Source organism: Heptranchias perlo, chromosome 7 (genome assembly GCF_035084215.1).
Source record: "Heptranchias perlo isolate sHepPer1 chromosome 7, sHepPer1.hap1, whole genome shotgun sequence".
Classification (NCBI taxonomy): domain Eukaryota; kingdom Metazoa; phylum Chordata; class Chondrichthyes; order Hexanchiformes; family Hexanchidae; genus Heptranchias; species Heptranchias perlo.
Genome location: NC_090331.1, coordinates 64440942 through 64454603, shown reverse-complemented (window position 1 = coordinate 64454603; position 13662 = coordinate 64440942). Strand labels below are relative to the sequence as shown.

At 37.5% G+C, this 13662-nt stretch overlaps 1 protein-coding gene across 5 annotated transcripts in view; it reads right to left on the bottom strand.

Moving 5' to 3' along the window:
- The window catches only part of nab1b (NGFI-A binding protein 1b (EGR1 binding protein 1)), a 55753-nt gene that overhangs the window by 31650 nt on the left and 10441 nt on the right, over positions 1-13662 (bottom strand). For 2 of the 5 annotated variants that reach the window (XM_067987742.1, XM_067987746.1), the window contains exon 1: positions 3909-4274. The exons of the other annotated variants lie outside the window; for them this stretch is intronic. The gene's annotated coding sequence lies outside the window, so the exon portion shown is untranslated. Of the gene's footprint in view, positions 1-3908; positions 4275-13662 lie in introns of those variants that run through there. 5 annotated transcript variants of the gene reach the window in all.

Genomic DNA, 13662 nt, shown 5'->3' with positions numbered 1-13662 from the left:
CACCACTGAACATCTGCCAGCACATTAACTTAAACATTTTCATTCTGATTTTGAAATCCTCCTATCACCTTGTTCTTCCCTACCTCTGCAATCTTCACTCTCCATTCTTCTGACTGATGTCCCCTTCTCTCTGCTATTGGTGTCATAGCTTCAACTAACCATGCCCCTGCATTCTGTAATCCTCTATTCAGACCCCTCTCCCTTACTACTTCCGTCTCCACCTTTAAAAGCCTTCTCCAAACCTTTCTCTTTTGATCATGCTTTTGGTCACCTCCCCTCACTTCAGTTCCTCATCCTACGTGGGTCCAATGATGCCATTGTAAAGCATCTCGGTCACATGAAAAAACCGTAAAAGTGCAAGTTGCTGTTGCTACCATTTACTTATCCAAATAGGTCCGTTCCCCAGTTTTGATAAATGCTATCGATTTTCTCCCATTCCTGACATTTCTGAACTTAACGCTGGAGTTCATATCTTAAAATCGCAAAGTGAAAGTTTCCCCAAGTCAATTTTTATTGGCCGTGTTTTACTGTGCAGTTCCTTGTACTTTTTTTTAAGTTAAGAAAGGTGTGACAAAAGCAGGGGGTTTCTTTGGAAAATATACTATTCTGACATGACAAGTGAAAACTGTTTACAAAAATTCATATAAAGAAAATAGTAAAAACTACTAGTCGATCTCATGTGGTGTTATACACAGGGAATCAAGACAAAGTGCAGACTTCAGGGGAACTGGGGTTAAAAGTTGGGGATAACTGAACCAGGGGATGTAGACATAAGATTTTTAATCACAGTTAACTTCTGCTATTAATGCGTTAAAAATATTAATTGTCAAAAAAAATACATTAATCGCAGAAGTTATGGAAATAAAAGTTTCAAAAAAAAATTGCAGCTCAGATTTTCAAAACTGTGTTTTCAAACGCCACCTATCCTTCCTTTTGTGTTTAAAATTATTTTGGTTTACTTGACAATGAATCCTCTGGTGCATGCCCTTGTTGTTACTGCTTCCCAGCCACTCAACACTTAGTGGCGGGAAGTGTAGGAACAGATGATAAGAAAAAAAGAAAGGAGGCAGTCAGAGAGCAATAGGGCTTGTCACTTGACGGGTGGTGGCGAGGGGAAGGGTGTCATTCCGGGTTGGGTAGTCAGACAAAGATGCCAGGTTGGGTTGGGTAGAGCAAAGAGCCTGGGGGTGGCAAAGCAGGGCAAAGAGCTATCCTTAAAATAAGGAAGAGATCTAAAAATAAAAAAGTGGAAAATAGGGCTGTCAAGCAAATTTTAAAAAATTAAGTGATTAATGTGGACCAATATTCAAAAGAAAGCAATCGAAAGAAAAAAAAAATGTAAAGGTAAACTAAATCATTATGGAATGAAGCACTAAAGGACTTGTGAATGGGAAGTTTACTTTTTAAAAAAAACATTCTGACAGTTCATTGGATAGAACGACAGCTACTTGTATGTGCTGTCAAACTGAGTTCCAGTATCTTTCACGAAATACAGTTCACTGAGTTATTTTATATAATTCCTTGTAATAATAGCATCAGTAATAAAACAAACTTGAATCAGATGGATGCAGTAATTTAATCAATTAAAGATGCGATTAAAACCAAGATTAACAGATTAAAATTTTTAATTGAGAGATTAATCGCAATTTTTTATTATTGTTCGACAGCCCTATTTATAGTTAAATAGCAAAACATACAGCAATTTGTGAAGGGGAGCTAATTAGAGCATAGGAATTTCTCTGGCATCGAGACTGAGGAGCTGGGAGACACAACAGAGCTGCTACAGCGCCATCACTGGAGAGAGGGTGTATTTACAACTTGACAAGTTTACATAAGCAGTTTCCATTATAAATGTGGACACAGGAATTTATAATGGAAAAGTTAACAATAGTGTGACAATAAAGTGACAAGTAGTAAGGTTTTGTAAACAGGAGGTATATGCGGAAGAAAGATTTTTGATATTACACAACTCCACACTTTTTAAAAATAACTTCTTTTATTGGCATTAGATGTCTCTTGCATACTTTTATGAATTCTTTAGTGCTTATTTTAATACGAACTTGTAGCATCTAGGCCTTAAAAGGCAGCAGAAATGCTGATTTACTTATTCTATTACTAACATTTTGCATTCTACTGTGCATTTTTCCACAGCCTCACCGTTGATTTACAAATGAATAATAAAGCAAAGCTGATGATCTCTGCATCTACCTCACTACCTTCAAATTGCACTGATGTCAGAAGATGTGCTTTTCTGCCGACTGTTGCTTGACCCCATTTCTCTGTTAACACAATGAACATTGGCAGTTACAATGGCTTACTACTATGTCTCTACCAGACTCTGGATAAATGTGACGGTCAGTAAACCTGGTCATTTAGGGATTTTTTTTTTGCCAATTTGCACCCACTCCCTCTCCTGAAGACATGACAGCTGAGTCTAAGTCTGTCCTCACCTAACATCCACGCAAGCACACTTTTCAGCAGGGATTACTGGATAGCAATGAGGAATGCAAACCTGCTGACTTCCCCCTCCTTTGCCCGGGGTGCTAAAGCTGACTGGAATACTCCTACTACCTCCAGTCCCCAGCTGAGATCAGCAAATTCAGCACTAATGCAATCAAATCAGGATCCGTTGGATTTCACAGCTCACTTGCATGTTGTCTTTACCAATTGAGCCATCGGGGGCAAGGTAATTATACATGTACATCATAAAAATTACAGCACACAAGGAGGCCATTTGTGGCACTGCTTCTACACCAGTGCCAACTCTTCAACTGGAGCTATACACTCTAATCCTATTTCCCAGATAAAGAGATATTCAAATAAGTATGGTTTACATTCATTGCTATAAACAGGCATATTCAGACCCAGAAAATGTACAAAGCAGTCTTTTCTCTTGCCACTTTATTTTGAGTAGCAGCCCCATCATGGTACTACAATATTTACAATACAATTAAGGGTTGGGGGAAGTTGGTAGGTGATGGAGAGAAGGGTTAATCAACGTCTAATTCAAGTTATTGCAGCAACCGAAGAGACCAGTGAATTGAGCTTCTTCTGCAAAATGACACGAAGCAGCTGCCCACACACAAGCAGCGCCCACTGAGCAACAAACAACTCCTGTCCTCAGCTGGACCCGACCCTCTTGTCTTACAGAGAGCGAGGAAGAGCCTTCAGTTACCAGACTCTGGATAAATCAAGAGGGAGGGCATCAGCCTCTCCCACACTTTTTGTGAAGTCCAAATATTTTCTAACTAATTTCAAACAAATCAAATTGAAAAGACACATTCCACGTAGATTTCTTTAAATTCCCTCATCAAATCTTTATCCCAGATTTACTCGCTGGACTGGGAAATGGTAAACGGTGGGATTGAGATGGGGTTCCGTGCATCGAGTAACTTCTGTCATTTTGTAAAGAGTGATTTTTAAAAAATAAACTAACTCAAAAGAGGGAAATGTCAATGACATTATACGGTTTTGCAGTAGCAATGTAACCACTTATTTAAAAAGTACTGCGCAGATAGAACACATGCCCACAACATGACACATTTAAAATCTCACGCATGTATTTGGTAAATAAAGGTTTAAATTAAATATGATCTACTCGATTCTTCCATCAAATTCATTTTTCTTCTCCCTCGCACGACTGCAGCTTTCACGCCTACTTGAGCCCATAGTATTGGATCTCTATGGGATTCACCCACACAAATACGAAATCCACCCTCTCCTTCCGGCATGAAGGACCGCACAAGCCGGGATTAAAACAAAAAGTAACAATCTTTTTCCCCCCAAAAGAATACATCTCCCATCTCTCGCGGTGTATATTAACATGATCTTGTGCATTTAGCAGAAGTCACAGAAAGAGCCCCCAATGTACAGTGAGTTTGCTGCAGAATGAGACGGCCCGTGCCTACCTGGTACAGTGTGCGCTGCCGGACTCCCTGAGCTCTCGCTCTCTCCTCGCTCGCTCGCTCTCTTTTATTTGATGCACTGTAGCCAAGTGAGAACTTTATCGCCTCTTGTCCCAGCGAGGAGAGGGGCTGCTTCTCTCTGACCGCGCCAATGCCCCGAACCGGGGGAGGCGGGCGGAAAGACAAGATCCAGTTCCTGGCCCTTCCTCTACTGTTGCATTTGAGCACACGGCTGCTTTTGCTTTGCCTGCAGCAGCCCAGATGTTTAACTTGTGCCCGGGTCTCGGAACTGTGATTTGGATTTTTTTGTTTCTCTTCCAGCCTTGCCTTGTCTCTCTTTAGCCTCTCTTCACCTCCTCTCCTCCTCCTCCCCCCCCCCCTCCCCTCCGGGCTGTATGGGATATTCCGGTCTTGCTCATACTCACTCCCACACGGCCAGCGTGACGCAGATCCTGGCGTGGGAGGACGCAGCCCGTGGGAGGCTGGTGGAAGGAATACCAAACATAACTAGTGTAGAGCGACGAATTGCAATGAAGTCAGCTTGTTACCAGCTGAGCATTAGCTGCAGGGACTGCTTATCACTTCTATTTATAAATCTCCCTTTCCGTGGAAGTAAAATATATATATTTTTTTGTCGTGCAGTCATTTTGCTCACTGTCGCGGAGGTCGACCTGCTAACGCTGCACATGTGGTAATACCTAGTAATGGGGAGGAAGGTCTGCCCTCAAAAGGGAGGGGGGGACCCCTAGTGATAGACTGACACAAAAATGTACAGTTCTGGAGCTGTGTGCGCGCTCATTAACCACTTCGATAGTTCCCTCTACAGTTGTTGCCAAAGGCCACTTTGAAACAGATGTTGGTACACACCCAAAGGAAGGACACAGCTGCAGACCTGGGACCCTTAAAATGCAGTGTATCCGGAATAAGACTCGCCTTTCATTGGCAATGCCATAATCCGAATGTTGGAACAAGTTTTCATACCAGTGTTTTAATAGGTATCATGGGGATTCCACAAGGATGCCATCTCAGGTTTACCCTGCTACAAACTTGATGGTGTAAAAGAGATAATTGGCACTGACCAAATGGATTTTGTCACAGTCCAGAAGCTGCTGAGCACATTGTGATGCACTGGCTTCCATATTGACCAGCATGATGTGACTTAAGCCGTTCAGCATAATGCAAGTGATCACTAGGATCTAGCTCTTTCTATATTGTATTATCTCAGCTTTCTTGCCATGTATCATACAACAGGTGAAGAACACATCACAGAAAACTGCTTCAAAATATAACAAACCTTATTCAGTTTCACAGCACTGGGGATAAACACCATGCAGTACATTACTACACAGACTATTTTATTTTTTAACCTGTGTTTTTTAAACATAAAGTTGAAGCTAACTTGGCAAACTCTCTGTAGTTGAAAACTGTGAGCCATCAATTATTGCCAGCATTTAGTAGACCTCTTGGTAACAGTGAATAATCTGAGCACTATTATATATTATTTGCGACACTTGTGCTTAAATTTTGGATTTAAGTCAAGTTGGAGATACTTAATAAATTTAGGGACTATTACTTTTATCTTTAATATTTTGGCTGTTGATGAGGACATGAAATGGTGGGCCCTCCTGCAGTGTGAATCTATGTACCTCAAAGCTGACCTTGCTATTATTATAATTATCTGATTAACAATTTCTGAACTTTCCCCAATTCAAACTTTGTTGTGCTAAGCTGAATAAAATACTGGTAAAGAAATCTAGATAGTATTGTAGAGTAAGGAAATATACTGTAAGTACATATATCAAATGAAATGGTTTAACATGTCAGTAAGAAAGATTAGTACAAACACCAGGAATCAAATCCAGCCTAATCTGATGGGATAAAATTTTATTCACTCTCATTGCTGGAAGGCTGCTCACTAAAATAAATTTGGATAGTCTGTATCCAATTTGTATCAGAGGGTGAATATCCACCACAAACTCTTCATAACTTACAACTACGTTTGCAAGTCTCATTCAGGGTCCAGAAAAAAAACTTATGTAAGAAACTGAAAAGTTAAGTTGCACAATAGTGGATGTTCATCTGATATTAGGATCATGACACACTGCTAGAGCAGTGTAGACTGAGCTTCACTATTCATCTAAGCTATGCTATACCAGACCTGGGGATGTTTGATGCAGACATTGGATGATAATGTATTCCATTCCTCAATGTTTGTCTTAATTAATGCATAATTCAGCAACAAATAATTTTTGGAGCACCATCAATGAATTACAATCAGGTGTAATGAAATAACTCGTCAACCTGCACAGCTTCCTCTTTGGCAGTGAAAAATCAAGTCAAAAGTTAACTTGTCAAGTATGTGATATGATCATGTTAATGCTTAGACATTTGAACCTCAGTTGGCTGAAAAATGGCTATTGAAGTTGGGTTTTATCATCACCAACACCAATAATTATCTGGTAGGTCCCATTTCCAAAATGTGAGAGAGAAATAAAATTAAAATAAAAATACAAGAAAAAGAACGGTTAAGAAACGGATTAGGGGAACAAAGAGTATGAAAGGTGAGCAGAGATAAAGTAATTACATTTTTTTTAAAAATTAAACTTTTTTTGTGTTTATTTTTGTTGTGTAGGTTGACTGCATTACTGCAACATTAGATCTTGATTTAGCATTATGGCATGTGAGCTGAAAATGTTTTTTCAAAAATGGTCTGCCCAGGAGGCTGGAATTGTCTGGCTCTCCTGGCAGTCCAAGGGTTAAAATAAAGTGTTACACCTGAAATGGATCAATTTGCTTTTATCTGATCTCTAACCTGCAGTGAGGAAGTAGTCTTTTAAATATCCATCACGAGTACTAAGAATGATAATTGGTAATAGACTAGTGCTTGGTATAGGAGTGGGAGTATGTAAAAAGGCGTAACTTGAACCTGTGGCTCAGGGCTGAAGTCATACTACAGAATGCTTACACCCACAGATAAATCTAAGATTGAATGTTGAATTGACTAATCTCTATCACCTAAAACAAGTCTCTCATGGATTTCTGGGAAATTTCATTTTGAGTTGAAGAAGAAACCATTGCTGCTTGTGTGGGCTATTGGCAATATGATATAGAATTATATCCTTTAAAAAAAATTGTGACAATTATGATGTAGACATTTACAACTTAAATTTTTAGGATTTTTTTTTGTAGATTTATTTATTCTTTCGCGTCACAAACTGCTCTACAAATTTTCTGTTAGGTAGCAAAGATTCTCTGTGTCATAGACTCTGAAGTTGCTCATAATGTTCAGCTAGCAGGAGATGACATTCCGTTGTGGTGAGCCAAACAATGTCTGCCCAAACCCTGAGAGGATGGAAAAGATGCTTATTTCCATTAGGTGCTTCATCTAGCAGTGCAGTTGAGAGTTCAGAAACTCCACCAAGTGAAGCAAAGAGGTTTGAGTGACAGGTAGGTCCTGCACATGTGCTTGCAACTTTCTGGTTAGAGGTGAGCTGTTTAAAAACTTCAGCTACTGGATCATTGGGAACTTCAGTTTTGTGAAGTATTTGTACTATATTTAGGAAAAGAATTTTAGTTATAAATACAAGCTACAATTATATACTGACTTTGCTTCACCTAATTCACATTAGCAACATATATTTGTCTTACTGTAAATGAGATTCCCAGAAGAGCTCTGGAGATAATTGGATTCCAAAATAGTGAATCTGAAATGTTATTCTCTTTTTCTATTTATCTTTTTATTGATAATCTAGGAAGACATTTTTATTAGCTGGTTTCGGCACATAATTACAAAGAGTACGCATATAGTTTTCATAAAGGCACAAGAAAGAGAGATATTTCTGTGTCCGTTTAAGAATTAGAAAATGGTTATCATGCATTTTATGCAATAAAAATGTGAAATTATTTGTTGTTCAAAATGTAAGAAATGGCTATAGAATGCGGGAAACAATAACCTTTCAACCAGCTATCAGCAGCAAACAAATGAGCAGTTTAAAAGGCCTGGCATTAGGTAGGATTTGATTAAACACCAGTGATAGGGGATCCTAAATTGTAGGATAGCACCAGATTCCATCTCGGATGATAGCCAATTGTTTCAAACACTGGTACCTCTCAGTTCCTTATGCCACCTGTTGAAAGTACATCTCTTGGCACTACCAGCTGAAAATGGCCCTGAAGAGGCTGTTAATACAGCTGTCATTTTGAGTTATTGCCTGAAAAGTTGATGCAGGTTCCTAAAGGTCTCAAGAGCAGAGAAAATGGTGAAAAAACAGTGTGCCTTCTGTGCTTGCACTGGTCTAGTGTTTGTAAGTATTCAATAGGAAGAAAATGTTACAAAAGTTTATACAAAAATACCTATATGGAAAACAGAGTTCAAACAGAGAGATTACTTTTTATTTGTTCTTGGGATGTGGGTGACACTAGCAAGGCAGTATTTATTGTCCATCCCGAGTTGCCCCTCAGGAGATTAAAAATTAGCCAGGGTGGGTTATGGTTGGCAGGTCCCTTTCTGAAGGAAACTAGTGCACCTGTGGGTTTTTATGACAAACTAGAAGCTTTCATGGTTATTTTATCTGGTATCAGTCCACAAGTTACCAGATTTATTGAATTCAATTTTACAACTTGCCATGGTGGTATTTGAACTTGCTACTTTTGGGCTGCTGGTCAAGAATCATAACCACTACACTGCTGTGCCCATTACTGTACTGTTTCAATGCAGCAAAGAGGTGGAAGTCGGCAGTCTTTGTGATGCAGAGGCTATGGGGTCAGAGGTTCAACTCAGCATATATGTGCAACCTGACGTGTCTTCAGATGATGTCACCGAGAGGCAGCATGTAAATAAGAAATAAAAGGGGGCCTCTTTGGGGGACTCCAGAGGTAACAGTACAGGGGTGGAAAAGAGATTCAGCACGTTGCTCATTTCCTTGCTCCCCAATAATTGGAATGTAGTTTGTCCCACACTGCAGAAGCAGTAGGGATATTGCAATACTGACACAAATGGTTGCTTTGAAGACATAATTTGGTCAGATTCCAACAACTATCACAGACTTTCAGTGAGCTGTTGAGGAGCTGGGTTCAGACCCAATCACCAGAGGTAAAGGACAATGTTAGTTTCAGAAAATGGCCATATACCACTATAGCATCCCTTTTTGCCTCTATTGATTTGACGAATAGATTTATTGTTTTTGTTGTAGAATTACTGCTTTGCATGTGCCAAGATGGGGTATATTTAGTCAGCATGCTGATAGGATCTCATGATTTTACACATCAGCCACTGGAGTATGACCTCAGTAAATCAAATTAAATAACAGTGTTAATAGTGTAGGTTGCATTTTGCTTTGAATTATGTTTGTATGAGTTAACCAAATTATTATATCTACAAAATGTTTTTGATTGAATTAAATACATATTGTTCATGCATTAAAGTAATTCAGTTATAATTTGATTTGAACTTGAAACCTGTGTTGCATGCAGAACTACACTTCAGATTAAGTATGCAATGCAAGTATGTATCCTAATTAAATATTCTTCAAAAAACAAATGCATGAAGAGCATAGCAAAATGATTAACAGGTATATAGTATTTTAGTGACTACTTGGTCATGGTGGAACATGACTCACCCAATGCCATCACAAATTTTAACTCCCTCCTAGCCACCCATTATTCTAATACTGCACATATAAATAATGTAATGTGTAATATTACAGAAATATTGATGTTAATTGCAAAGTGAAGTGGCAAGCTATTAATGAGGGTTACAGAAGTAAACATGTGTGCACAATAATCCTTTCTACTTTTGGGTTGGGCAATTTAACACATTTGGCCACTCCTAAAAAGCTTAGGATCATGATTTAAAGCTAAACTTTTGAGTTTCATCAATATTTGCATAATGCATCACAGTTAAATCTCACCACATATTAACTTAGACTTTAATATTTCTTATCAGGAGTAAAAAGAACTATTGATTGGTTCTTTTTACTTTTCTGACTAAAAATGATAAGCAAAAACATGCTGCTGACGTGTTCGTTTTCCCCATGTTTGCAATTCTCTTACCATTAAATAACAATTACAGTATAACATAGAGCCTAGGCCTATCCTGAAGAAATTATACAAACTTTCCGGTGTGAGATTGGTCAAGATGACATACTTCACTAAGATTTTCCCTGCTTCCCATCTACTTCTGGTTCCCACAAGCACCTCCTTTCCTGGTCAACTGCCGTGGGAACTATGGTACAAAATACTCAGTAAATCAAACTATAGAAGGTGACAATGTGAAGGTACTGTTGTTGTAGTTGTCTCAATAATTCCAAGTTACTTCAAATAAAATTGGAAATGCCTAATGCATTAGAGTTAATGTGATAAAGTATGAAAGGTTTATATTTACTTTTTTGACTAGTGAAACATTTGGATCTAATAGCTATATTTTTGTAAGAAGCATAAATGCACTAAGTATAGTTGTGGTCTTCTGATATTTTTCTGAAAACTTCAATTTAGGAGATGTTCTAGTATGAGTGCTGAAGATAAATGCTGAAACCGTTTAACATTTTAATATAATGTACAATTAAACAAGTATGTATAGCAAGTTGTTAATGAAATGGAAATACTGAAAACTTAGTGGGATATTTCATAGCAATTAATGATTGATGAATATCTTTCTTGATAAAGTACATGATGAAATAAACATTTGATAAAGCACAGACCTGAGATTTACTTCCATGATAAAACACACCAGCAAATATGTCATACCTCTGCTGGTGTCTTTCCAATTCCTCCAAACAATTTCTTTCAACATTAGTTTTTATTCTAGTTGTGTGTTAGAGTTAACTTTTTTTGTCATTAATCAATGGACTGCTGTACCTTTGCATAATTCCAATGCATTTATATTTAACTTTGTATAAAGGTGATAGGCCTCTGTCCAAAAATCCTTTTAATTCACTTTTGGAAACTTTCTGAACAAATGCTTGCACTATTTCTAATAGTAAAACATGTTTAATACCTATTGATACATTGCTTTAATTCATCAGCCTCAGAACTACTGAACCATGTCACATGCTCCAACTTACATAAATGTTTGATACATCAAAAGGACGCTGTACTTAAACTATTTTATGAATTCTAGTACTTTAATTTGCAACTCAAGTGATAAGTGATGGCATGAAGTAGAAAAATTTGCTTTGGAGGCTAAAAACCCAACAATATTTCAAACTACATTGTCAAATTGGAGCCAGCCTCCAATTAAAAATATAGTCCCTCAAGCTGCATTGCTTCAAACTACACAGCACAAGTTAACTTCACTAAAAGCAGAAGTGAAGTGACTGATATTTCCCCTGTCATAGCTCCAGTGGCAGGCTTAACATATTAACTCTCAGTCCAACTATCCACAACAGTAATTTAAGTAAAGACTAATTTATAATTTTATGAAAAAAAGAGGCATGGCACAAATAGAATGCCACATATTAGTTTAGGGAACATGGTTTTAAAGAAGAGATACAACAAACTAAGATACAGTATATTGTGAAAACCATTTCATTTCTATGTAACTGTGATCTGACTGAAATAAGTAATACCAAACCAACTAACCTAATATATTATACAGTAAGTTGATCTGGTTTGCATTCAATTGCTTTAAGCCTATGGGTATAATTAAGTCCTATTGTATTAATAGAGGTTGTTTTCATTGGCAGTAATTCTATTGCATTATGTTGACCCTACTTACCTGTGTGAATGGTAAGATTTGTGCAAGCAGCAATCTCTGAATTAAGCTAGTAAGTTACAGTTTATTTAGTACCATACCAATAATGATACAGCAATCATTGTCAGAGAATACCAAAGAAACTATTCAGAAATATTTTAGTCAGTACCTGAAAATTGCTCCTTTAGTATCTTGGCTTTAAAAGGAAATACCAACTCAACTCCACCCAACCCCACCCACTGTCTCTAGCTGATGCCTGACTTTGTAACTTTGAATTTGCAGCTCAAGGGAAGGAATGTGAAATCACCCCATAAAAAGTTAGCATTTTGTAATTCTCCTTTTATTAATTTTAATTAACAGTTTATGAAAAAGAACATTGTGACCTGTCTTATTTCTACTGAATACCAATGATCAAATTGGTTAATTACAAGGTGAAAATCATTATAGTGGGTCAAAAGTGAAGAATGGTTCGACAATAAAAGTAGAGTCAAAAGGATGGTTGTATACAACAGGCAGACTTATTAAATGGAGACATTTTCTCAATTGTTTTTTAGTCCCAGGTTTACTGTGATACAAAATAATAACAATTAAAGCAAGTTAGCTGTCAGAAAGATGACCTGCCATTAAATGGGTATTTGATTAGAAATCTACAGTAAAGATGACTAATAGTTACAACATGGATTAATTTAATATTTTAAGAGGTAACTTGGTCAAGGATATCATATGATTTTTAAATTCCTTGGCTCCTCATCCAAGATGTGAATCACCTCATTTATCTGATGTTAGTTTTGTGCAATGAACCAGCAGGGCGTTTCTCAGTGACAATAATGGGTGACGAGATATCTTTTATGCACTACTATAGTGAAACTGTATGCTTGCTCTTTATAAATTCATTTATAATTTTGCTACATCTAATGCACAGGAGAAATCTTCCCCAATATAATTTAAAGTCAACATCATTGTAATATTTTTTGTTAATTAATTCTTGGGATGTGGGCATCACTGACAAGGCCAGAATTTATTGCCCATCCCTAGTTGCCCTGAGAAGGTGGTGGTGGGCCTTCTTGAACCGCAATAGCGGTTTGATACAACTGAGTGGTTTGCTAGGCCACTTCAGAGGGGAGTTAACAGTCAAACACATTCATGTGGGACTGGAGTCATATATAGGCCAGACTAGGTAAGAAAATAAGGTTTTCTTCCCTAAAGGACATTAGTGAACAAGTTGGATTTTTATGACAATCCGACAGCTTCATGGTCACCTTTACTAAAACCAGCTTTTATTTCCAGATTTGTTTAAACTAAATTTAAATTCTTAAACTGCCATGGTGAGATTTGAACTCACATTCTCTGAATTATTAGTCAAGGCCTCTGGATTACTAGTCCTATAACATAAACTCTATACCGTACCCTGTTGTTTAATAGAATAGAGTGCCCATTAATGAGGTCGCAGAGAAAATTTGTTTCAAAATAAATTGAAAAAATAAACCAGATGGTATGTATAATAGAGTGTGACAGCAATGTAAAAGACAATAGCACACTCTTAGCATGCAATGTCATTTTCTTATTATTTTGTTTTAAAACAGTAGGTCAGTCAGCATTTGAAAGAGAAAATAGGTTAACATTTCAGGTGGGATTCTTTGCTAGTATAGCCATAGTTAGGCAGGGGGAGCTTTTGATTTATTCCAAAGAAAGATATGGAGAGAGCAACAGGTGAAGATCAAGATGTCAGGTATGCTGACTATTTTCACAAAGTGACACCACATGATAGCCTTCAAATCAATTTCAAAAACTTGGAAGATGTAAATAGCTAAATATTACACAATTCATTTCAGTCAGACATATAAAAAGGCATCAGAAAGACAAACGGTAAATCAAACATGGCTCAGAAATGAGAGGGAAAACTTGAATATGAATGGGAGAATCCACCACAAAACTTGGGAAGACTACTAATGTCTGAACTTGTTGCACAGTGTTCAGACCAGAAGTCTGTAGAGTTGTCAGAAGGATGATGCATCCATGTTCTCAAAATTTGGTTTAAACTTGTTATCCCATTGCCACACATATCAC